The following is a 27,454-nucleotide window of genomic DNA, read 5'->3' as shown; positions in this document are numbered from 1 at the left end:
TTGCCGCACATTTATCTGTGGCATGACCGTAGCTTTGATCTCACACAGATACGCATTTTCTGGTGACATTTTAAATTGCCGAGCCATTTAAAACTCTTTCCACACAAGGAACACAAATAGGGTCTCACATCTGCATGACTTTTGAGGTGTATCTGTAAGTGTGATGGCAAAAGAAACCTTTTATTACACTGTTCACAATTTAATGACCTTCCTTCAGAGTGAATACACAGGTGATTTTTGAAATTGCTCCTTTTTCTAAACCACTTGCCACACTCAGAACACATCAGTTTCTTTCCAGAATGACTTAGTGAATGACGTTTCAGATCTTTTTGATATGGGAAACTCCTCTTGCACTGAAGACATCTAAAAGGCTTCTCTCCAGTGTGAACTCTCATGTGAACTTCAAGTTTTCCTTTAAATGTGAAACTTTTTCCACACTGAGGGCAGATGAAAGGCTTCTCTCCAGTGTGAATTCTCATGTGACTTTTAAGGTTGCCTTTAAATCTGAAACTCTTTCCACAGTGCTGGCAAGTGAAAGGCTGCTCTCCTGTGTGAATTATTGCATGCCTCTTAAGGTTTTTTCTGTCTGGGAAACTCTTTCCACACTGATGACATTTGAAACGGTTCTTTTTTGAATGAATCTTTAGGTGGTAATCAAGGGATTCTTTGCGTGTGAAAGATTTTCCACACTGAACACATTTGAATGGTTTCTCTCCAGAGTGAACTCTCATGTGAGTCTTAAGATTTCCTTTTTGTGAGCAGCTCTTCCCACACAGTTTGCAGGTGTATGGGTTCTCTCCAGTGTGACTTCTCAAATGGGCTTTAAATGTTGCTTTATATTTGAAACTCTTTCCACACTGAGAGCATATGTAAGGCTTCTCTCCAGTGTGAATTCTCATGTGAGTCTTAAAACTTTCTTTAAATCTGAAAGTCTTTCCACAGTAATGACATGTGTAAGGTGTCTCTCCAGTGTGAATTCTCATGTGAACCTTAAGGCCTACTTTAAATCTAAATCTCTTTTCACAATGTTGGCATTTGAAAATCTTCTCTTTAGAGTGAATGATTACATGCTTGTTAAGGTATGTAATGTCTGAGAATCTCCTTCCACACTCATGACATTTAAAACAGTCCTCTCTTGAGTGAACTCTCATGTGGTAACAAAGGGTTTCCTTACGTCTGAAACTTTTTCCACACTGATCACATGTGAACGGCTTTACTCCAGTGTGAATGTACATATGACATTTAAGGCTTAAGCTCCACGTAAAGCTCTTTCCACACAGTTTGCAGGTGTAAGGCTTCGCTCCAGTATGAATTCGCATGTGCCTGGTAAGGTTTGATTTTTGGGCAAAACTTTTTCCACACTGTTGGCAGATAAAAGGCTTCTCTCCCGTATGAATTCTCACGTGGCTTTTAAGGTGTGTGTTTCTAGGAAAATCTTTTCCACAGTATTTGCAGGTATAAGGCTTCTCTCCTTTGTGAATTCTAATGTGGACTTTAAGGTCTTCCTGTTGATTGAAACTCTTATCACACCTAAAGCATGTGAAACAACTGTTAGGGTCAGTCTTTGGGTCTATTTTTTGTGTTGAAGTATTTTCGGTCTGCTTTGAATTTCCAGGAGTCATGAAATCATGATCTTTCTCTTTCATTTCATTCAGTACTTCACTCTCCTCTTTCAGTGGAATCAGGCCTAAGGTGAAAAGAGACAAAAACCTCAGTTTAATGGCACAAAGCAACAGAAACAACATGAATAGGCGTTTCCTGTAAATCCAAAGCAATACATGTAACAAAATATTTTCTTAGTTTTCAGTATTTGTTCTAAAAAATAAAGTGTTCAAGCTTGTATAGAAAAAAACTTTTTCGTCAAGGCAGGGTTGACATATGTTTTATTACATTCTGACAATACAGAGGTTTTATTGCAGTGCTTCTTAAAGTCGACATGAAATCAAAATTGACCCTATTTACTTTTTTAGCGCATATTACTAGTCTTGTGGTGAACAATTAATCCGTGCAAGTTAATACACAGAAAAAAATTGTTTGCCGTGGTAATCTTTAATCAAAATCTGAAAAGTTACTTCCGGTCTGGAATGGCGTTCCTTCTCTGATGACGTCAGTTTGACGGCTTGGGTTGAAAACGCTTAACCACTCCCCTCAAACCGTTAGTCTGCTATGAGCAGAGATTGAGAGGAGGAGCGCTAAAGTGAAACCCTGCCCTCTGTTCATTATTCCGTTTCACTTAGAAATGCGTCACAACACTGGAGAAAAGTCGTTTGCAGCTTCCTGTTCATGGGGACTTTAATCCTGGTCCTGGAGACCCACCGCTCTGGGCTGCGTTTTTCAAAAGCATCATGAGCTAAGTTGATCGTAGAGACTATTGGTGGCAATGATTCTATGATCTACTTAAACCTACAATGCTTTTGAGAAAAACAGCCCTGCTCATTCTGCATTTTGTCCCTCTTATCTGACGCACCCAGTTAAGTTCATGGAGAGCCCTCCTAATGAGGTGATGATCTGATTCAGGTGTTTAAGTAAGGAGTATGCAGAGGGGAAAAAAATCTGTCTGGCTCATGGTGAAAATCAAGTTTTAAATGTTGTTTATACGTCTATGTGGCATTTTTAATATGCTTTAAAACAAACCATGTGAAAATTCAGAAGTCAACACCATTGCTGAGTATTTTCTCCTCAAAACTGCAGTAAAAAAAAATAATAAAAAAGAAAGTCTCAAAAACCCAGTTTGAAATCGCTGGTATTTCTGACACACAGAACTAGCAGTTGAGTCTCGAGAGAAGCCAGGTTAGCCCGGTATGTTTTTTTGTTTTTTTTTTATATGAAAAATCGTGTAGATTTAGCAATATAGCGGGTGTATGATATAACAATGTTATGATGAACTATATTCTGAGAGAGTCTAGGTTTGGCGGTTGTCAGGAGAACGGTACTTGCCTGACTGCATTGTGTCAAGTGCAAAATTTGGTGGAGGGGGGGATTATGGTGTGGGGTTGTTTTTCAGGGGTTGGGCTTGGCCCCTTAGTTCCAATAGCCACGTTTCCACTGTCGGGCCAGGGCCGGGCCAGGGCTTTAAACGGGCCGTGCCGGGCTGATAGCCTCGGGCTAATAGCACCGGGCCTGCGTTTCCACTGTCGGGCCAGAAGCTCCACAGCGCTTCACTAAAACACGCCCGTAACACGCCTCTCTGGAACAACGTCACACTAACCCATTCACCAACAAATGGAAGTTTTATCAGAAAACTAATCAGAAATCACTGGAAACAGCGTTGAAAACAAACATGATAAAAGCGGCCGTTTGCTGGCATTTTTGTTGTTTACTTGAATATTTAAAACCCAAGCATCGATGTTTTACCACAGGTTTACAATAAAAAGTGATACATTGATCATAATGAATTAATTTATGTCAAAATTGCACATTAGTCACTCAGAAATAAATTACCGTTAGGTCTATTTCACAAAAGAAAGAGGACACACTTACTTCTTCAGTCGCGTCTGTTACTGTTTATCTGGTAGTTACAGGACATATTTACATCACATTTAGAAAGAATGATAATTTCTACAAATATATGCCACCAAAAATACGACCTGAGGAGCTTTAGCACTCTCTCGACTCCCATACAGATATTTTCAGTCAGAGAAACAGAGGAAGCTCCCGAAAAAAAAGTTGCTTTATTTTATGATAGTCCGGTATAATGAGACGAGACGTAGGCTACTGACAGATAAAATAAAAACATGACTGTGATAGCCTTTATGATTGGTCTGATTTCTTCAAGCGTTCACTATGTTTTTTTACTATGCCTATCTTCAATCGTTTACTATGTTTACTATGGTAATGGTTAGCGTGCATAGTCTTTTGCATCACAAACACAAGGCATTCAAATATGAACGCGAGTTAAATTATTTTAAAAGTCTTTAATGGTGACAGAATCATCCGGCGCTGCCGTCTCCCGACTCAGGTGAACTCCGCCTCTGTTCGTAACCACTCCTCTAGCCCGAGCTGGCCCGCTCTGGCCCAAGGTATTCGACGGGCCAGAAATCCTGGCCGTTGGCCCCGAGTAAGCCCCGGAAGTGACAGTGGAAACGCGACTGGCCCTGGCACGCACTAGCACGGCCCGGCCCTGGCCCGACAGTGGAAACGCGGCTATTGAAAGGAACTCTTAATGCTTCAGCATACCAAGACATTTTGGATAATTTCATGCTCCCAACTTTGTGGGAATAGTTTGAGGATGACCCCTTCCTGTTCCAACATGACTGCACACCAGTGCACAAAGTAAGGTGTAAAGTAAAGTGAGTGAGTTTGGTGCGGAGGAACTTGACTGGCCTGCACAGAGTCCTGACCTCTACCCTATAGTACACATTTGGGATGAATTAGAGTGGAGACTGCGAGCCAGGCCTTCACGTCTAACATCAGTGTCTGACCTTACAAATGCGCTTCATAGAAGAACACTCTTAAACCTTGTGGAAAGCTTTCCCAGAAGAGTTGAAGCTGTTAGAGCTGCAAAGGGTGGGCCAACTCCACATTAAACCCTACGGATTAGGAATGGGATGTAATTTAAGTTAATGTGCATGTAAAGGCAGACGTCCCAAAACTGTTGGCAATATAGTGTATCTAACACCAACAGTGTTAGCGCAGTGTTCAGTTAAAAACAATGGATGTGGCAACCTCCTGGGAATTAATAGAAGCAGTTGCTAAATGGATAGCTATAGCATGCAGGTCGATTTACATAGTGAAGGACAAAGATCTGTGACAATTCGAAATGCATCCAACAACTCAACTTACGAGTTGCCCTTGAGAGCAGTTAATAGTAGGATACATGAGCTGTATGAAACAGAAAGGACAAAACTAGCTAAAAAGTTAGAGCTCACAGTGACGGTCCTGCTTACTGTTGACTACTGTACATCACTAGAGTCATCACAGCTACCTCATGGTAACAGCCCAATATATTGATGGAGAGTGGAAACACCATTTGCATGCTTAGACCGTAATGAAAACATCAAGCTGCGGTATGTGCAGAAACATTTAATGAATGCAGACCATTAGATATGTTTCCATTTGAAGCACATTTCTCATTAAACAATTGGAATATCGGCTAAATCATTTGCAAATACAACACAGTTTTCACCCCATGTGTGCAAAAGGACAAAACCATCACTTCCTAGGGCATAAAGTATCAATAATAAATAAAATATTATTATTAATCATAAATATGGAAGTTGCAACAAACGGCCACTGTGGCTCTTTTTTCCTGTATAGTAATACACCTCAAAGCGTGCAAACAAAATGCAATAAACTCTATGCTCTCTTGCTTTTGAAGAAATGCCTGATGTTTAGGAATGCAGTCGTGTGAGACTGTTCTGGGAAGGTTATTATTACAAATCTTTTTGATGAAAGATTTTAGTCAAAAATTTCAGAATTACTAAGAACATTTGTAATTTAACATTCTAAGTTAAAAGGTGCTATATGTAAGTTTTTGACTGTACTAAAGCATAAAAATACCATAATATGTTTGCCGGTATTTAGGAAACCTGCTGAGTTCACATACTTGTTTCTCTGAAAAACAATGCTACAGCGAGTTATTTTACTTTGAAATGTGCGTTCCGTGTCGGAATGTAAGTTTTTTTTTGGTCTGTGCGATACTGCCCGTTACCAATTTACCCAATAGTATTTCGCCACCACAGGTTGCCAGTTGGCGGAAAACACAGCATATTGGAGCCATGGAAGCCAGCGAACAAACTTGATCAGAGATTGTAGATTCTACCCGACTTAAAAAGCCTATGCACCCATCTAAAAATCTCTAAGAACGGGAGCATATTAAAACGAGATATAAACTCGTCATAAATCAATAAAATCAACACTTACGAAGTAAGTCTCCACACATTCCATTGTCAATTGCGCTCGTTCCAGTTGCGTGTTCTCAATCTGGCAACCCACGTTACCGTCGAGTCTGAGCAGGAGAGGTCGGGGGAAACAACGATCTCCGATATTTTGAATTTGGACTGCAGTACCCATTTTAACCGCTAGCTGCCATTTTCAAATACTGCACCTTTAAAGCTGCAAAAGTGATTTTCTCTTTCTCTTATGTTTTTTGACACAAACTAATGCGGGAATATTGGACTGCTGTCACTTTAAGATGAATGTATGTATCCAATACCGGTAATGACAAGCATCCGTTTTCTTTTTCCGTTTACAACTCATAACCGACTGCGTTTATGAGGAAACTCATTGAGGCGGAATTTTGACAATTTTCTATGCACATGTCGTTTCTTAAGGATGAAAAAATTATCTCTGCCAATGCAGAAAACTATATAGGGATTGGGAGCCCTTACTTGCACATAAACTACTATAATATTAAAGGTTAACAACAGAGCCCAAACTATTAGCCTAAATTAAAGGGATAGTTCACTTTGAAATTAATTTTTGGTATGTTTTAGCTTACCTCAAGGGCATCCAAGATGTAGGTGTCTTTTTTTCCGCAGTAGTTTCGATTTTGATATTTTTAGGTCAAACCGTTCTTGTCTGTCAGTCATATAATGCAGGTCGATGGTCACTGTCTCAAAGAGCATGCACAGAGTCCAAATTAAAACAATTCCCCGTCGTCCAAATTAAACAATTCCTCATCGTAAGTACACATTGATGGCCTAAGACACGAAACGAGCGGTTTGTGTGAGAAAACGAACAGTATTTATATCGTTTTTACCTCTTATACACAGCCATGTCCAAGTGATCTGATCTGACGTGTACGCAGACTGGTGCATAGATATATACACTAGATGTCGCCTTAAAGACATTCGTTCCAATGAACTGCCGTAGACAAGGCGACATCTAGTGTATATATTAGGGGTGGCACGGTTCACAAAACCCACGGTTCGGTTCGTATCACGGTTTTAGGGTCACGGTTTTCGGTTCTGTACGGTTCTTGTTGTTGTTTTTTCTTTTAATCTTTAACACTCCAAAAATTTACTTCAGCATATGATATATAGCTGAATTATCTAATTATTAATTAATTTATTTCATAAATGGGGTGTGTTTGCAAAACGCAGCTTCTCATTTCCCGTGGGCTGTGTCGGACAGTTATTTGTCACCACTTTTTGCCAGGGTTGATATTATGTCCCAGCACGGATGTACCAATACAAATAAATAAAACATTTCCAGTTAACTAGCAAAGTATTCGTTTCGTTCGTTTGTTAAATAAGAAGCAATCTAGCGCTGAAATGTGTTTTTTTTAATCAAGTGATCAAAGTGCTCGTTGCCGTTGCGATCAGTGGCGCTGATACAGTGTTCTCGTGGCTCGCGCACACACCGCAGCGGCCGCACATTCTTCACTCAGACTCGCGCTTCAGTCCGTTGAGGAGACTCTAGGCTACTCTATTCGTTCCGATGAAATCACAAAACAAAATTCATACAAATCTGTCCCTGCTTGATATACAACCGCTGATAAACATAATCGGTTTTGATGAAAAAGAAAAATATATACGAGTGCAGATTAGAACTCAGAACCTTTGACACGCTTGGCAAGTTCTGCCACTGGACCATTAAAGTACATACCGGTACGTGGAACAGTCGATCTATGTAGCCTATTTATTCACGTGAAAAAAACAACATATAGCCTAGTGGAGTTGATCTCATTAAATGTCTAAGTAAACCCAGTGTACTATTTAAATCGATTGCTGGACATTGTAATGTTATTCTACATTTGTCTGATTTATGATTTAGCATTGTATTAGCAGTAGCACGGGCACAAGGCTACATTGCGCATGCGTCGAACCGTGCGAACCGCGCGACGCACACACGCACCGAACCGAGACAAGCGAACCGAACGGTTCGGATGTTTTTTCATGTACCGTGCCACCCCTAGTATATATCTATGCATGCACCAGTCTGCGTACACGTCAGATCAGATCACTTCGACATGGCTGTGTATAAGAGGTAAAAACGATATAAATACTGTTCGTTTTCTCACACAAACCGCTCGTTTCGTGTCTTAGGCCATCAATGTGTACTTACGATGGGGAATTGTTTAATTTGGACGACGGGGAATTGTTTTAATTTGGACTCTGTGCATGCTCTTTGAGACAGTGACCATCGACCTGCATTATATGACTGACAGACAAGAACGGTTTGACCTAAAAATATCAAAATTGAAACTACTGCGGAAAAAAAGACACCTACATCTTGGATGCCCTTGAGGTAAGCTAAAACATACCAAAAATGTATTTCAAAGTGAACTATCCCTTTAAGATATACCTTCTTACGTGCGACGTTACCCGGTGCTGCGATGGTGCTGAATCTGCTGATATCGATGGCTCGAGAATCAATTATTCTCTCGTGCAAGGGCTGTTTATCTGAGAAAGCGGTGTTCTTTATAAAAAAGCACTTTAGAAATAGTTGAAATTGCATTTATTAGGACTCATGGGATATTATAAAAAGTAATCCAAACTATAATAGCCTATAATAGCATTGCCTACATATTTTAAAATTGTATCATATATTGCTGCCATAATAACCATTTAAATTTGTATGTGCTTTCTTCTCTTTCCCATTTTTGTTCGCTGAGGTGGAGCTGCGATGAAATATTGTTCTTGTAAATACTTTCAAGCATTTCAGTAATAAAAGTGTACGTCACGTGCGGTGCTCGGCAGTGATCAAAAAGGATTTAAACAGTGAATTTTGAATCTCTTCTTGAAAACGCAGAGATGTGGATTCAGACGGCTATTAAATTACCACACGACCTGTTTGTCAAAAAACAGTAGGTACTAATTTGGCCAGGGATTTTTACCCGGGTTGGGTGAGAAAAAACACTGATATTATGGATTCGGACGGCACTAAAATCACAGACTTAAAATACCGGACGAGCCCATGATAAACAATATCAGCGTCCGAATAGGACTTAACTGACAGTAACCTGGCCTTCACTGGCCTTTAAAAGCGCTCTTTTATTAAAATACATTTATAAAATTTTATTATATATAATAATATAATTAAAATTCTAACAACAATCAGTGTAATGACAATTTTATTCTTTGCATGAAAACACTTGAATTAGCCTAACTGAACACTGTCTGGGTGTATTAAAACTTCAGAATTATATTCATATAGCCCTGCAACAGTGATAAGGTGGAGCTAAGAGTGGTCCAGACCAACCTTCCGAAAGTATGACTTACAGAAGGTATACTTAACTAAGAACTTTTCGGGAAACATGTATTATCCATAAGGTACAGCTTAAGGTGTAACTTAAGAACGACGTAGCGTTAAGAAGGTTTCGGGAAACTCAGCCCAGAGCACTCGTAGTTCTACGAAGATTTTCAAGTGCTACTTAAGCTACGATGCTTTTGGGAAACAGACCATAATATTAAGATCAGTCGTACGATCCTTTTTACGATCAACTTCTTAGGCTTACGATGCTTTTGGGAAAAGCAGCCCAGTTGTATACGGACTTCACCCTGTGCTGCAATATACATTTAGTTTTATATTTATTTACAGAAATCAGAAAATTGCTGATGTTATCGGATTTTCAGGTGAGAGTTGTCCTAGACGTGGCGCGGCGCGGTGCTGAGCTGCGCGTCCGGTGTGCGACCCCCTTTAAGAGTCTTCGTAGCACGCTAAGAGACAACCGTTATCGGGAAACCCAGCCTTGATTTCGGAACACCCATAGATTCAGGCCCACCTCGACTTAATCCAGGCCCACCCATCTGTTACGTTCTGCATCCGCCACTGGTTTGAATTGAAGACATTATGAATGATAATAATTAAAGTTAATTTTATCTACTCCAAATTAGGCTCAGTGCTTTAATAGCCGCGTTTAGCCTATAGATTTGCACAAATATTTTGCGATTTTTTCTAAATGCAGATTCTATTGCGAAATGAAGGTGTTTCCATTAACCGATGTTATTCGCCTGAAACGTCATTTTTTCCTCTTGCGATAAACCATTACAATAATTATGCCAACAGATGTTGGTAGATTTACATACATCCAAGCCACTGCACTAACCATTATTTTAAATCGAAGGAGACGTAGGCGTGTTATCCAAGCATTAATGGTAAGGAAAATCCCCTTATACTTGTGAGCGGCACATATGAAGCGTTTCTGGGTGTTTCTCCCTCATTTCTGCTTCAAGCTCTTGATTGTGGCATTTCTTTGTGGTTTAGAATATAGTATTCCCGTAATTATTTTGTCTTTTATGAGTTTAATAAAGAACTCTGTCTCATCTTCTACAAGCTGTAATTTCTGTACGTTAAGTAGGGTGGCCATACGTATGGATTTTGGCGCAGCCTAAAGCCGGACACTCATTTGTCCTCCTTTTTGGAGTTGCGCTGAATCGGCCTAAAAAAACCCGCTCTTTATCGGGACGCAGCAGCATAGCGTCTAATGCCGTAAGATCTCTGGTCAAACAAATGATTGGCTGAAAGCGGTGTCAAATAAATATCTGAAATATCATTGGTTAAAAACTTAAACAAGCCTCCACGTCGTGGAGTCCACATGCTGGCTACGTCATGTCATATAACATTAACATGCCGAAACGTCAGACCTCATTTAATCCGGAATGGGCAAAAGAGCACAAATTTGGCCATGATGACCCTAGAGGTGCTGTTGTCGCCTGAGCTGCTGCAGAGGGTGAACATCTTTGTTAAGAACTGAAATGTGTATTTATTTATTTTTCACATTCATTATTTGTTTATTTATGTATTTCTGTTATTTCCAGAAGTCCAGAAATGTTATGTTTTCAGGCACTGTGCACTTTTCAAGACAGGCTCATCTCAGTGGTCAGTTTTTGAAAAAGACATCACAATGTCTTGAATAAATACAAATACTGTGAACAAACACTTTTTTGCCTCTTCGGTTACAAATAGGTCTACATCAAGATATATCGTAGATCAAATTGTCTGGCAATGAATAGACTATTTCAGAATCACTGTATCAAGATACCATCGATATGATGGACAAAATTGTATTGTAGTTGCGAGTACACCAGAGTCCTATGCAATTATACTTGCCTCACTAAATGCCGCATAGTGTCCTCCTTTTTGGTGTTATGGAAATGGCTACCCTAACATTAAGTCTATTTATTACCAAGGCATTTGTTAGTAATACAGTCAAAATGGGGGAAAATGTGAACAACTGCGTTGCAGGTTGATTTAAGGTGTGCCCCTAAATTTTCTGCTTGCGCTCCTAGCAAAAAAAGTTAGTCCGGACCCTGAGTTATGTTTGTATTAGTTTAGATAATTTATTTTACATGTTGTATTTTAACATTGTTGTTAAATATAATTACTTACTTTGATATGCTATTTGAACCCATTATTATTGCTTGTTATTATAAATTTGTGATTTAAGTCATTTTAAAGGCTGTTGTTCACTTGGATCTATTTTGTTTATTATCCCAATTTGTTTAATCCGATTAATTGATGGAATAATCGGTAGAATACTCGATTACTAAAATTATCGATAGCTGCCGGCCCTACTCAATTTTCATAGTTTGCTTTATGCTAAATAAGTGTTTTTGTTTGATACGGTTGCATAATTAAGTGATAAAAAAAGAATGGTTGGAATGGTCAGAGTTGATATTGTGTTTAATGAGAAGCTTAAATGATTAATGATTAGCTCTTAGGCTACTTCAATATGATTATTCTGGTTTTCTGAATGACGTCAAAATAATAATGACCAACATGGAAGTTTGATCTTCTCAGGTGCACTTGAAGGCTTCATTATTATTTATCTCATGTGATCTCAACATGTCTGTCCACATAAGGTGACCCGCTCCATGTCAAATAAAACCACTTTAAAAAGGACACTTATCAAAAGTATGATTAATTTCTATAAAGGCAGAGTTCAGTTTTGAGAAAGAAACCTATACCTGTTTGTTCCTCAGTATCTTCTTGTTTCATGCTGAATACTTCTTCAATCTTGAAGTCTTCACTCTCCTGTTTAATAAATGCCATCTTTATAACAGTAACGTGGATCTCAGTTGCTTCACCAGGAGTTGTCTGTGTGTTTGGATACTGTTGTGTATAAAATGAGACAAAAGAATAATAAAAAGTAAAATAATAATTCCAAGCTAAATCTCATTCAGCTCCCTAGTTCAGTAATAAGAGAGTCAGTCATAGTGATGATGATCATAAATAACCCGATTAGCCAAGCCATCCTTAAAAACGTCAGTAGATTCCTGTTTCATTCAAACATTTGCAATTGGTTTGTGAAAGTTATCATTACACGTGTTGTTGCATGTTCACAGTTTTGACTAGTCATTTTAGATAAAGCATGACTATTATACACATTCTTCGCAGTTAGAATAAAACGGTAACGATTTGCATTGAGTTAAACAATGAAATGCTTTAAAACACAAACCCTTTCTTCTGCCGAATCAAGACGAATGAGCGGTGCAGCCTTATGACGTCATATCGCCAAACCAAAATAAAAGTCCTGTTCAGTTTTTAAAACCCCTTGTCAAAAAAATCCTAAAGGATTCCAATAAGAATAAATAGAATAGAATATCCAATACCCAATAGAATTTCTATCGTATTTTGGAACCATTCCTATAGGTTTAAAGGACAATACATATCCTGTATGATTCCGATAGGAATTGTATGGGATGAATATAGTATCAAAATGATTAACACGTGCAAGCACAATTATCCATGAACTTGATAAATGTTGCAGATATGTTTTACTATCCACAATCAAATGCCTTTCAACTTGCGTGTGTAAAAAAATTAAATGAATGTGTAGCAATTTGTACAAATAGAGAAATTTTTGGTGAATATAAATGTTTTCTTTTGTATTAGTGTATCATAATTTGCGCATGCAATAAAGAAGATGTGCATTTTTTTTCTTCACTAGTACTCTTTTTTTTATGCTCAATAACATAAGAACATTGTCAAGGAATTACATACAAATACATATACATAATTTAAAAAAAAAACATAATTATACAAAAACAAAGGATGACATGACAAAGAGATATGACAAGCAGGCATACCCTACAATTGTATTGACACAATAACATGCACATACAAGGAAAGCTTTTAAGTGCATATATTTTCTTTAAATATTTCTTCATAATATTTTATAAATCTTAGGGATTTTTTATTATTTATATAACAAAGAGATTTAAGAAGTGAGATTAATTCAGTGTCAAAATAAGGATAGGACAGAATACCATTTGCAAAGTGCATTTGTGGATCAGGTGACACGCGTTCATTCATTGATGTCATTCTCATTTGATTCATTTGGATATTGAGAATTTCTTTTTGCGGTTTTTAAGCATTTCACAACCCACACACAAACAACTACAAATGAATAGACCTGGTGCTAATTATTAATGTGTGCACAGCTACCCATCTATCTGACAAATTCACAAATGTGCATTACTACATTTAAACTAATACAATACAACTTGTGTGAGCAAAATCTAGAATCACATGAATTTGCAGCCTTTTGTACAAATAGAGACATAGTTGTTAATACAAAACCTCGATTTTGTATTAATGTAGGTCAGAATTTGTGCATGCAACAAGTAAGATGTGCATTTGTGGATCAGGTGACACGCGTGCATTCATTCACTCGTTTCTGAGTCGATCCTATTTGATTCATTTGGATTTTGAGACTTTCATTTCGCCTGTTTAGCCTTGCACGATCTACACACAGCTGACTGAGAAAACCTGCTTCCACTAGATGGCAGTAGTCTGCTACAACAGACAACGGCACCGTAATCGAGCTTTATTGCCCATATAATACACTTAAAGGGTTAGTTCACCCAAAAATGAAAATTCTGTCAGTAATTACTCACCCTCATGTTGTTCCAACCCCGTAAGACTTTCGGAATACAAATTAAGATATTTTTGATGAAATCTGAGAGCTGGCTCACTGCTTCATAGGCTGCTAGGTAATCAATATCTGCCATCCCAGAAAAGTTAGTAAAGACATCGTTAAAATAGTCCAAGTGACTACAGTGGCTCAACCTTAAGTTTATCAAGTGACGAGAATACTTTTTGTGCGCAAAAAACAAACAAGAATAACGACTTTATTCAACTATTCATTTTCTTCTGTGTGGGCCTCTGAGCGAGTTCACGTAGTGTAACAGCGCAAATACAGAAAGTATTTGGTAGCACTGTGGGGATGACAATAAAGCATATTGTCTTAATATCAATTCAAAAGCAAAACCAGTGAAAAAAAAAATATATTGGGGAGTGAAAATAGCCAATAAGCGTCCTCTGCAGCTACACTGTTTACAATGGTAATTTCATCTTTTTTTATTTTTAAATAAGTGTGAGTTTTCCTACATTTTGAAACTTTTAGTTTTAAAAAAGTTTAAAAGTTAAAAAAAGATGTGTAGTACTTGTAAGCGCATGACTATTTATGTCACAACAAAAAAATTTCTGTCACTATCAGAGCATGTGAGCAGAGTGGAGCGCGAGCGGGGCAGATTTTGGACAGAGCTCAGAGCGGCTTTTTTAAAAGGATGGAGCATCACCCTATGTCCCGCTCCAATTTCGCTCCGCTCACACCACAAGTCTGAAGCATGCTCAAGCCTGACCCAGAATCCATCTGTGTTTTGCACAGTCATCAACAGTAGACTATTTGCAGTCAAAACTCGGCTCAATAATGGAGTTCACCAAGTACTTCAAAAAGGAAAATGAGAAGTCATACAGGTGTACTATTAATATAAAACTAATGTAGCAGGCATAGCTGCCTAGTTAAAGGGATGGTTAGGAGTAAAATCAACCTAGGGTCCTTTGCACCATGACCTCGAGCCAAGAGACAATGACTCATTCAGACAGTGACAGCAGTGAAGAGGTTTCAGTTATGAAAGTGAAAAAGACTGCAAAGAATGTTCAACAAAAAGCAGTATTGCTTTTACAAACCAAACCAAACCATTCTGCAAAATGGCAAGACACTTGGCCCAAGTTCATGAGGAATGAGGTGGAAGTAGCAAAGGCTCTGTCTTTTCCAAAGCGTTCTAAAGAAAGAAGGATTAATCTGGATCTTTGGAGGAATAAAGGGAACCGTGTACACAACACAAATGTTCTAAAAGCTGGCAAAGGAGTGCCACGTCAACTACATGCACTGTTTGAACTGCCAAGGGCTGTTCAGATGAAAAGCACTTCGGAGGCATATGCAAAGGTGCAACCTGGCCAAGAAGTGCCAGGTCACAAAACAAGGTAGATCCAGAGTTCAAGCACTCTGTGCTTACGCACAGCCTGTTCCTGAAGGAGTAACAAAAAAATTATGGAAACTGATCAGTGACATGAAGCAAGATGAAGTAACACAGGCGGTTAAAAGTGATACATACCATACCATACAATCTTCTTCCGCTTATCCGGGGCCGGGTCGCGGGGGCAGCAGTCTAAGCAGAGATGCCCAGACTTCCCTCTCCCTAGACACTTCCTCCAGCTCTTCCGGGGGGACACCGAGGCGTTCCCAGGCCAGCTGGGAGACATAGTCCCTCCAGCGTGTCCTAGGTCTTCCCCGGGGTCTCCTCCTGGTGGGACGCGCACGGAACACCTTCCCAGGAAGGCGTCCAGGAGGCATCCGAAACAGATGCCCGAGCCACCTCAGCTGACCCTTCTCGATGTGGAGGAGCAGCGGCTCTACTCTGAGCTCCTCCCGAGTGACCGAGCTTCTCACCCTATCTCTAAGGGATCGCCCAGCCACCCTGCGGAGAAAGCTCATTTAGGCCGCCTATATCCGGGATCTTGCCCTTTCGGTCATGACCCACAGCTCATGACCATAGGTGAGAGTAGGAACAAAGATTGACCGGTAAATCGAGAGCTTCGCCTTGCGGCTCAGCTCTTTCTTCACCACGACAGACCGGTACATCGACCGCATTACTGCAGAAGCTGCACCGATCTGTCTGTCAATCTCCCGTTCCATCCTTCCCTCACTCGTGAACAAGACCCCAAGATACTGGATATTGGTGTGTGCTAGGAAAGTGGGAAATCTACAGAGTATTAAAGAATTTTTCATACCCTCAAACTTCTATCATGTTATCAAGGCTGTTAAAGATACCTCGGGATTCCGAGATGAAGATGAAGTCTTCACAGTTCCATCTTTGGCATTAAAACTGGGCCACAACCTTAAAAAAATGTCTGATATTGCAGAATGTGAAGCAATGATCACAGGAGAGGGAAATGATGTCCAAAATGTAAAAATGTTCAAGCAAATGTATACCACAAAATGGAATGAATATGTGTCATCCTCAGCCTTGAAGACGCTTAATGAAGCGAAATGGAACTCTCCAGAACTTCTCCCTTTTACTGAGGATGTTAAAAAAATGCACATTCATCTCAGCAATCAAACTAAACTGTACCAAGAAAAGCTCAAACTTGAGAAAAGTCAGAAGAACTGGTCAAAACTTGCCCAAATAACTCTGTGTGAAGTTATTCTGTTTAATCGCAGGAGAGCAGGAGAAGTTTCGAAAATGAGGTTGAATTCATATCTTCTCCGAAACACATCTGTTTTACACTCCGATGTCGCTGATGCTTTATCTGAAGTTGAGCAGAAGCTCTGTCAGCATTTCCAACGCATCGAAATTAGAGGCAAGCGAGACAGAAAGGTGCCAATACTCTAGACCCCAAGTATGCTGGACTCCATGGAGCTACTTGTAAAGAACCGTCAAACATGTGGTGTACTGGATGAAAAAATAAAATAAAATTCCGCAAAGCCCATGACTGACAACTCATTCTACCATGGCACGGACTGCATCAGGAAGGTTGCCCACCAGTGTGGAGCCAAACATCCAAAGAATTTGTCATCCACAAAGCTGCGGAAACATATTGCAACATTATCTAAAGTGCTTAATCTAAGAGATACTGAGATGGACCAGTTAGCAGATTTTCTGGGACATGATATAAGAGTCCATAGAAAGTTTTACCGGTTGCCGGAAGGGATGTTACAACTAGCAAAGATCAGCAAGGTGCTGATGGCCCTTGAACAGGGAAGAGTATCAGAATTCAAGGGAAAAAACCTTGAGCCTTACGGTAAGAACACATGGCATAAAATGTTTGCTCTTATACATATTATATATTGACACTATTTAGTTCAGTTACAAGGAGCTCTATATGGTGCATGGAAACAAATGCTTTTCTACACACTTTTCTGCAGAGAAAGTGAATGTAGGTAGTGATGTGTCTGAAAGGGAGAATGAAGAGAGTGAGATGCCACAGCCAAAAAAGCGGCGTCAGTCCTCTTCAGCAGCTACAGGTATGGTCAGCTGTGATCTGATGTGAATTCCTGGGGGGATAAAGAATTCTTTATCAATGATATAGAATGATAAAGATTTAGATTTTGCTATTTGTATTATAAAAATCTGTATGGCTATCCCTGATAAAAACAGGTGTGCAGCCCTCTGACTCACAAAGCAGGTAAGGAACTTGATCTCATTCTCACCCAAGCTGTGCCACAGAATGCCTACTGGTCACGCCTCTGCACATCTCTGACCACTGTTTCCTTCGATTAATTTCATTCTCTGTTCCACCACTTCTGGTTTATTTTTACTGCGACCTGTCTCCCACCCACTTCTCATTGGTCACCTCAACTCTACATCGACACATTTTCCTCACTGGAGGTCAGTGATGCCACAGAGTATCTCTGCTCTACACTAAGCTCATGTCTGGACAGGCTGTGTCCTCTATCCACCAAACCAGCCTCACCCATGGCTGATTCTACCATCTGAAATCTGCATACTGATCTCAGAGCTGCTGACAGATGTCAGAATTTTAGTGATCCAACTAATCTCAAGGGTTCCCCTTAACTCCTATTTTCCTTCTTATCCTGCAGTAGTGCTGCTAAAATGGTTTTCTACAATGATGTACCAAAGCCACTAACCTCTGTTGATCTATTTGCTGCTTTCTTGACAGAGAATTGGTCACTAATGGCTGCCACTTTTTCAGAGCCACTTGGAAACAACCTGTCTTCCCCATCAACTGCACATCACTTCCACCATTCGCTCACTGACTTGTGGCCATCCTACTGCTGGACCCCATTCTTACTAACCCTCATCCAAGCCATAACTTTTACCATTGTGTCAGCAATCACACATGTTTCACTGGCTTCTGGAACATGTCATACCACATTCAAACAGGCTTGGGTAACTCCCCTGCTCAAACCTTCTCTCAGTCCAGCTGAAGTTGAGAAATATTGGCCGATTTCACTTTTCCAATTTTTATCTGAGTCTATGAAAAGAGCAGTTTTCAAACAGGTCTCTGAATTCCTCTCACAGAATGACAACCTGAATCCAAATCAGTTGCGAGAAACCTGGGTGTCATGACTGACTGACCAGTTGTCTTTCTCTGACCACGTCAATATGCCACCCAATTCAGGCCATGGCCATTGCTATCTCTGCCCTTGACTGTTTACAGTATATAAACGATATGTAGTGTGAATAGATTGGCCTGGCCTTGTCTTGCCTAGTACAACCTGTATTTCATTTGTATTTTTTAATTGCTTGCTTTTGGTTATGGTGTACGGTTAAAGTAGGGTGACCATATTCCAGGACATGTCCGGCCGGGATTTCGAGATCGCCCAAAATATCCGGGATACGGCTTTTGCTTTCTCGTCGCCATTCTTTTTGTTTACATGCACACCTTTTGATTCAGTAGGACTGAATTAATTCCGATTGGTGAATTTAAATGTAGTGTTTACATGAACGCTAAACAAGTGATCGCTTGATGTGCGTTCTAGCATTGCTAAGAAAATTCCTGTGTTTTCGTCTCGATCGGGATCCGTGTGAAGCAGAATGCATGACCTGCAAAGCTGGCACGTACGTGTCAGTGTCAAATAATGTAATAATGTAAACATAATGAATGGTGACTGTAGAAAGCAAAAGCCGAATCCCGGGCATTTTGGGCGATCTCGAAATCCTGGCCAGATATGTCCTGGTTAAACAGGACGTATGGTCACCCTAGTTAAAGTCTTATTTTCTGTCCTTCATAGGAGTCTTTGGTTGGCAGCCAGTCTTCGAGGGAGAGTGATATGCCTCAGTCAAAGAAGCGACGTCAGTCCCCTTCAACATCTACAGGTAAAGTCAAACCCGTGCTCTGAGAATGACTTTGAATGGTCATCATTATTGATGCTTTTGGTTACAGTGCGCCAAAATGTTGAAGTGTTTATTTGCTTTATCTTCCAGAAGAGCTTTCATTTGGCCGCAAGTCGGCAAAGGAGAAAGAGTTGCCTTCAAAGTCAGGTAAAGAGTCAGGACTGCACTTCTAATAACTGACTTGCCTAGTTACAGTTATTGGGACTTTACATTAACTGCATTAATAGAGACCACTTTAATTAATGTACAGTATTTCTTGATATTTTCATTAACTGTATTTTGGATATATTCTGTGTTATGCTTGCTGAAGCGCAAGAACAAAGATTAAAGGGATAGTTCACCCAAAAATGAAAATTGTATGTATCTGCTTACCCCCAGGGCATCCAAGATATAGGTGACTTTGTTTAATCAGTAGAACACAAATGAAGATTTTTAACTCCAACTGTTGTCAGTCGTATAATGCATGTGAATGGCAACAGATTGAAAGCAAAATCTATCAGAGTAAAAAAAACAGACAAAGACGGATCCAAATTAAACCCTGCGGCTCATGACGACACATTTATGTCTTATGATACTAAACGATCAGTTTGTGTGAGAAACCGAACGGTATTTATATATTTTTTTTACCACTAATACACCACAATGTCCAACAGCGTTGAGCGCGCGATCACTACCATTGCGTGAGGTCAGAACACGCCGGCCTATGCGTAATTTCAAACTTGAATTTCACACTTGACAGGTATCTTGCTACGGGCACGAGTAAGTGCAGTGCAAAGTTTGACGTTGTCTGGATGAGAAATGCTAAAGATATCGGTAAATATATCGGTAAAAGAAGCAAAACATTCTGACATAAACACTCTTGTCAGCTAAACATTGTCAGCTACAATGTTTACTTTTGAATATTATATTTCATTCTGGTGCGCTTCACGTTATCACTAACTGTGTTATAGTAGCCTATGCTATTCACCAACTAAACATATCCTATTCAATGCGTTCACAGTCTCTTTCACGGGCATTATTTGTAGTAGTAGTGTTTTCTCTGAGTTCATTGTGTAACCTGCTCCCTGAATCGTGTAGTTCAATTTTCCACATTTATTGTATGTCAGTATCAGTATTTGCTTTCTACCATGCACAAATAAAAATGTCACTGAACTTTTGCTGTGTAATTGTAACAATGAGCACTCAAACACACCAAACCAACAATTACTAAAAACACACACAAAAGCTGATTTTGCATGGGCATTTTGCACTAGTAGAGAAACAAAGCACAGACATTTGCTTGACCAGCAGCAACACATTGCAAAAGAATTTATTTACCCCCAACTCTCTTTGCACACACAATCCTTGCTCCCCGAGTCTCCCCAACCATTTCCTCCTGCATAATCTGTTTTTCTTTTTCTCCTTTTCGCTGCAAATCAGTGCACAGACAATTTGGATCGCAAGCTTCTTACTAAGCTTCTTATTTTGGTTGTGAAACGTAGTTTGCGGACCAGACAGAAGTTGTCGGCGATTCTTTCTTTTGTAAAGTCATGCAATGTGAAACCCCCTGTCGCCGATGCATCGTGCAGTGTGCACACAGCACCAACTGAATGTTACCCCAGATAGTCGTGCAGTATGAAAAGAACAGTGACCTGACTACTTTGAAAATCGTGCAGTGTGAACTCGGCATAATAAGCTGTCAATCACACAGCTCAAGTTTATCTGGAAACTTGCCAAAACTCTGTTACACTGCATAACAAAGCTCTTACTGTATTTACATCGTAGAAATCACGTTGCAATGATGAGATCACTGCATTCACGCAATCAACATTGTCATCTGCTCAATGCTCATCACTGCAACCTTTAATTTGATGGAAATAGATCTAAATATGATGATATAATCAACACTTTTCACGATTCGTTAATCTCAATAGCTGTAATAGTAAACGTAGTAAAAGTATTCGAGACGGTTCCACATGTAATACTTATTTCATGTGCAAAGATGTTAGCCATTCACAGGAGTGGGCGTTTACACTGAAGTCTCACAGCAGACACGCCCCTTCAAACAGAGAGTTCAAATCAGAGGGCTAAAATCAGGATAGAAAATTGCCATTTATATCTAAATTGTGACCATTTTTGATGTAAAAATTACATTAACATTATAAGTGCACGTCAGGAAACATTATACAATTATAAAAAAAATCCAGTTCGTACTGGATAAAAAAATAAAAGGGGGAATAAACAGGCATTACATCAGTACATGATTTATAGCCAAGAAACATTGTTACAACAAATACATAATTTACCTAACACAAATTTCCTTACTTTAAAAAAAAGTTTATTTAAAAGTAGAGTTTGTTTTCGTTTCTCAGGAGCTAATTACCCTCCTCCATCCCCAGCTCCTCCTCTCATCCAGTCAGTATGGCATTCCCTTTCAAAAGCACCAGCAAAAGTAGGCTAATGATAATAAATGTGTCTGAAAAAATAACAAGGAGGCATTTTAATTGTTTATTAACAAACTAATGTTTTCTGAGTCAGTGTTGGCTGCAAATACAGCTACGCCGTTTTTCGGCTAATTTTTGAGACGCGCTCCAGTTCAAGGAAGACCGTGAAAGCACAACCTGTTTGTTTTCTTTATTTTGTAGAAGCACAACGTTTTCTTGTTATTGTGAGTTTACACAAATAAAAGCTTTGAATAATGTATTATTATTATCTGGATGACAATAAATGATAGAGTATTTTAAGTTGTTTCCACTGTTGACAGGAAAAAAATGCAAGTGATTGCACCGGCGCCTCCATGTCATGTAAGTGCGCACCACACTCCGCACATCACGGACAGATAATGGAAGATATATACAGCAGTGGCTCACAGTTGAATGGGTCAGTGTCAGCCTCACGGGTGGGTGCCTCACCAAAATATTCATCCACTAGAAAACATATGTATTTTGGCTTAAGACCTTTATATAAACAATTATAAATGATAAATGTGTTCAGCATTCTGCAGCAGTGTTTTTAAGTATTTTTAGACTATTTCAAGTCGTGAAGTGCGCTTGAGATATTCAAATTTAACGCATGACTTCATCAGTATTATGAAGCTGAGCAGACAGTGTCAGAGCTCCACTGAACTCCACAATTTTCCAATGAAAATCTGTGGTGAAAAATGGAACTGCATCACTAATGCATCGCTTATTTTCACGTTGCCACTCTCTAATATGACGTTGTATTTTTTATGTATATTTGTTAATGAGGGATTTGTGGACACATCAATGTTTTTAGATTTGTAGATTTGTAGAGTAAAAGTCATAGCCTAGTTTTTATTTTGAAGTAAAAAAGATAAAATTAGACCCTTTCCCAGAATTAGTACAGAGCACCCAATAAGTAGGCTAGCATGTTAATTAGTGTTATTATTTTTAAATGTAATACTTAATGTAATTAATGGGGTTATTATTTAATATTTCCATGAATTAGATGTACATTTCAGACATCTTTGCTTTCATTAATTTTTCCTCTTTGTAATAACGTAACTATGTGACCATAGAATAACCAGTATGGAACGTCCACCTAAAGTCACAACGGGAATGTTATTATATGACCAACAGAGGACCATGCGAGAACGTTCTGTTAACATCCCAAATGTCCTCTTTGTAACGTTGCTATGTGACCTTAGAATAACCAAAATGGGCCGTCCCTCTAATGGAACCTTGAACTGAAGCACTTTCATAACCAAAAGACAATGTTTTATGAACGTCTCTAAAGTTCTGTTAAGATTTCTGTAAAGATTTCGGGATTATCGTCACCTTTAGAGAATTTTTAGAGAAAGTTGCGCAAGGTCGCGAGAACGTCCCCTCCTACGTGGGATATCATTATCAACCATCTTTCACACTGTGTTACTCAGCTCAAGAAACCTTCTGTTCAGTTTCCATAAACTAACGTTAATGCCGACGAGGTAATATCCTTTATACAGCCATGTAGCATGTCTGTCAGATAGCCTGTTTTACAGACATGGTTACTAAACTGCAGTCTCTACCCTGGCTAAAAAGATAATAGTTGAGCCGTGAAAGTGTAGGCCTGCAAAGTTTTTAATTGTAACAGCTATGATAAATATGTTTTAGTCGTGACCCATGAGAGTGCGTGGTTTTCAGCTTAAACATTTTTTGCATTCTCAATCACGCTAACATTAGCAGTTAACTTAAATTACGTTTTCTCTTTAATGTCAGGTCACGATGTTGATAAAAGTGCAAGGTGGAGGGAAGAAGTATGTAAAACTGGAAGAAGTTTGTTTCTCCGATTTTCTCAGTTCAGGTGTGTTATATGTTTAGTTTTCAGTTAATAAAGTAACAGTAATTTCTTTTGTGAATAACATGTTGTTGATGTTATGGTGTAGTCCAGCAAAAGTTTCTGATACCAGAGAACACAACATTGGGAGTCACAGATGACCAGGGCATAGAGGTGGATGAGGATGTCTTTCCAGAACTTGCAACAACCAAAGATATGTGTTTTTTTTTTCGTCCACACTAATGAGGGTAGGACATTTAAGAACATCTGTTTTGTTTTATAGATATTTTGAGAGTTTGTATCTCAACTCAGAGACAAAATGTGTGCATTTCAGAACTTCAATTTGCTGAATCATTCAAGAACTCCAATTTGCTGAAACATTCAAGACCTCTGCTGACTTCTCAGACCTGAAAGAGTTTGGTGCCTCCTCAAATCTGACAGATTATGTTATTTTCACTACTTGTGGTAAGAAGAGTTATATGTAATGGGATTATTTTGTCTGACCCTGGGAATATCCACCCGGGTACAAATTATAGTTTTGCTGAAGCAGCTCTTAGATTATTTATGCCTCATACTTTGTTGTTTTTGTGATCTTCAGATTTGACTGTCCTTCAGCAAGGGGTTGAAGTCTGACAGATACATTCTCTGTCTTAGGGAGTTTAAGCAGCAGTGTTTCCGGATCTCAAATGATTCAACCTTTAATGGACAGTGCCCATGTAAGAATTTTTTTTAATTTTTTTTACTTGCATACAAATAGATCTTATGCTTTAGACATGACTTTTGGAAAAGAAATGCATTTTGAAAGTATTTAATGGTATATACGGTTATTAGATTAAGATTAATGTTTTTGTTTAAAAAACAGGTCCAAGTTTGGTTGTATTTTTTCTAAATAATGTTTTCTTTGTTTTAGAATGTCAAGCAAATTCTCACTTCAAAGCCATCTGGGATGATTGTGATTAAAGAGTATAAAGAGACGGGGAGTTTGAAAGATTCCACAAGGCAAACATTATTGTAGCCCACATGCATGAAAAATAAGGTTAAAAAGCTTCAAGAAGACATGAATTTATCCAAAAAAAAAAAAAAAAAAAAAAACAGACAAGAATCTTAAGACAAATGTTTTCATCTTTGCAGGAGAGCTGTTAGTAAAGCAACAAATAAGTTCAATGCCCTTGGGATTGTGTCACTGTTCCCATCTTTGAAAGACCCATACTCTAAAAAAGGATATGTAAGTTTGCCTACCGGACCATAAACATCTTATATACACCTGAGCCACATATATGATTTTGAATTGTTTATGCCCTACGTCATTAACAATTATTGGCCGGTGTGTTGGAGCCATTATATTTATATTGAATTGTATTTTTTGTTTGTGACACTAGAAGGCATATGAGTATTTGAGTATATTTAAACAAGGTGATGATGAGTTACAGGTGCGCATATGGAAGGTCAAACAAACTTTTTGACCGTGCCGTGTTGAGCGTCGTTTTTGTACAAGACTGTGCTCATGCCCAACAGTTTGTTTGAATCAAATATTTTGTTTGTTAGTAATAAGTAAAGTGTTGAGTTTTTATTTTTGTTTGTTTTATTTGTTGTTTGCAATGCCAAATGGACAATAAATGGATTTGGCATATCCAAATTTATTGAGAAGGTATGGACAATGATGAATTCATTTTATTTTTCAAGGCAAAGCACGCGTCAGAAACAGACTAATAAAAACCATCTGCGTCCCTACACTACTTTTTGAATATCTAATTAAACATTTCATAGCTCTTGTTAAACAGGACATATGCTTTTAATTATGGCTATTTGGAAACTAAAAACAAGCCAACAAATGTTAACTTGACTGTGGAGGAATAGGCTTAAATGCATCACAACAACACTGTGTTTAGTCACAAGCATACCTTTGATATTTGGTGACCTGGTACCAGAGGATGATTTGCACTGGCACTTGTTACTCTTGTTGTTGAACATCATAAACATTGTGTTCTCTTACTCAATAACTGAGAGGATGACAGTGTATTTAAAGCACCTTATTGTTGAACATCATAAACTCTTCAAAGAACTGTACCCATCAAAAAACCCATCAAAAAACAAAATTTCATGGTCCACTACCCTAGGTGCATTAGAAAGATTGGACCACTCATTCAAATCTGGACCATGAGATTTGAAGAGAAGCACACATTTTTTAAAGATTCTGTGAAGAATTTCAAGAATTTGACTGTATCGCTGGCAAATAAACACCAGTTTGCAGTAGCTTATCATTGGGAATGCTTGTCTTTAAAAGCAGTTGAGTCTGGTCCAGTCAAAATTTGTTCACTTGAGACACTTGAATTTTCAGAAGATTTAACTGCATATCTCCATGTTGATTCACAAGCCACTGTCAATCTCACAAAGTGGGTAAAATGTTATGGTGTTGAGTTGGACTCTTTTGTTTGCACAGGTTCTGATGAAAACCTGCAACTTTTCAGCAAAATAACCTCAATCATTTTACACAATGGTAAAGTGTTTTTTCAATAATTTTTTTATTGAGCATGAAACGTGTTTCCATGATCACTTCCATGCTTTTTAAGTGAGTGAAACCATACCAAGGAAGATACGGGTTATAGCAACGGAAAGATTAAGGCATTTCAAATCTTTTGATGCCCAAATGTTATATAGGTTTGATTCACAATTTTATGTTGTATCAGAGAGTTGTATTATCTGATTTCTTATTTAAATGAGTTCACTGTGAAGTTGTTCCTTGTTACTTCATCTGATGTATAAGTCTCTACCTCAGGTTACACAATCCTACTGCACTAAGGTTTTTTTTTATATATATATATAATCCTGCAGGCTTGATTTTATATAATGCAGTGATGTGTTGACAATGTTTTATACAATAGATTTTACAGTATTTTATGACAGCAATTATTTTAAAGTGTGTCCATACATGGAATTTATAAACCTAATATAAACCTATGAATTTGCTCAAATAAAAGCAATGAGTTAAGACTATGGTGTTCAGTGTATCATTTTCACATGAATCATTTTATTGTGTTAAATAAATGTTAACTCTAAGAAGTGTTAAATTCAATATATTTTTTAAGTGTTGATTTTTAACACTGTTAAGGAGTTCATATTATAAATAACTAAATTTTAGAGTTACAATTACTCGCTGTAGGATCAGTATTTTAACTCCAGAAAGAGTTCAATTTGAACTCTGAAAAGGTGTTAATTCAACTCCAAGAGTTATTTTAACTCTGCACTGGAGTCTATTTGATGGTCACACATATACACTGATTTTAACTCTCAGGAAGTTTATTCCAAAGACCAGAATTTGCTGTGTATGACCCCTTTAAAATATGGCAATCCTGCCAAAACTTTTCAGGAAAATAAATTTCTCACTAATTATGTCAGACACTTTTTGAGCCTCCAGTTGTGGCTTTGCTTTATCTTTGAAGGCATTGGACCTTTCGCCTGTGTAGCAGTGTGTTGCCAATGTTGCTCTTCCAAAGACAGCCACCAGGAGGTCTTTTGTTGCTTTTTTTGGATCTGTCCATTTCATGTGGCCAAATTGTTCGGCACCGATAGCCGTGTTTGGGCCAATTCTAACCTGCAAACAGTGATCAAACAATGATGACACAATAACAGAGTTAAAAGGTGAATTTAATAATATTTTGTTTGTTATAATAAAACCTATGAGAATCATAATCGTACAATGAGATGAGATTCAGAATCATACAAGAGAAAAAGTTACTGATGCCATTGTAGAAAGCACAATGTTCATGAAGTCACTGACTCTTTCTCGCCTTTTGTTGTTGTGTGTGCATGTGGGCGTGGTTCGAGGCACTATCGGAGTATTTGATCGGGCAGTTGGGGGACGAGAGGCAGCTCGACAACTCACGGATCTCCACCAAAGTAACCGATACGTCTCTGATTACTCGATCGAGTTTCGCACCCTTGTGGCCGAATGCCACTGGAACAAGGAAGCGCAGTGGAACATGTTCCTGCATGGGTTGGCTGACCGTATCCAGAGGGAGATATTCACCTTGGATCTTCCAAAAAGCCTAGATGGACTGATTGAGCTGGCGCTACGGGTAGATTTTCGTCTACATCGCCTGGAGCAACGGACAAGCACGACCTTGGTCCCCAGGAGTTTCGAAAGCCCTCAAGCCAGTGGCAGCGATACG

At 38.7% G+C, this 27,454-nt stretch overlaps 2 long non-coding RNA genes across 2 annotated transcripts in view; one reads left to right on the top strand and one right to left on the bottom strand.

The window, feature by feature from the left end:
* The window catches only part of LOC309497719, a 209,512-nt gene extending 196,799 nt beyond the window's left edge, over window positions 1–12,713 (top strand). Inside the window, exon 3 of the long non-coding RNA XR_014205679.1 lies at window positions 12,598–12,713. This is a non-coding gene — a long non-coding RNA (uncharacterized lncRNA). The remainder of the gene's footprint in view (window positions 1–12,597) is intronic.
* LOC309497702 lies at window positions 579–12,394 on the bottom strand. Its single transcript, XR_014205661.1, has 3 exons — window positions 12,344–12,394; window positions 11,853–11,997; window positions 579–1,687 (listed from the first exon to the last, which is right to left on the bottom strand). It is a non-coding gene; the product is annotated as an uncharacterized lncRNA (long non-coding RNA).
* Window positions 12,714–27,454: the final 14,741 nt, after the last annotated feature.

The sequence above is a fragment of the Leuciscus leuciscus genome (assembly GCF_965113295.1).
Source record: "Leuciscus leuciscus genome assembly, chromosome: 4".
NCBI lineage: Eukaryota > Metazoa > Chordata > Actinopteri > Cypriniformes > Leuciscidae > Leuciscus > Leuciscus leuciscus.
This window is presented reverse-complemented; position numbering and strand designations above follow the sequence as displayed.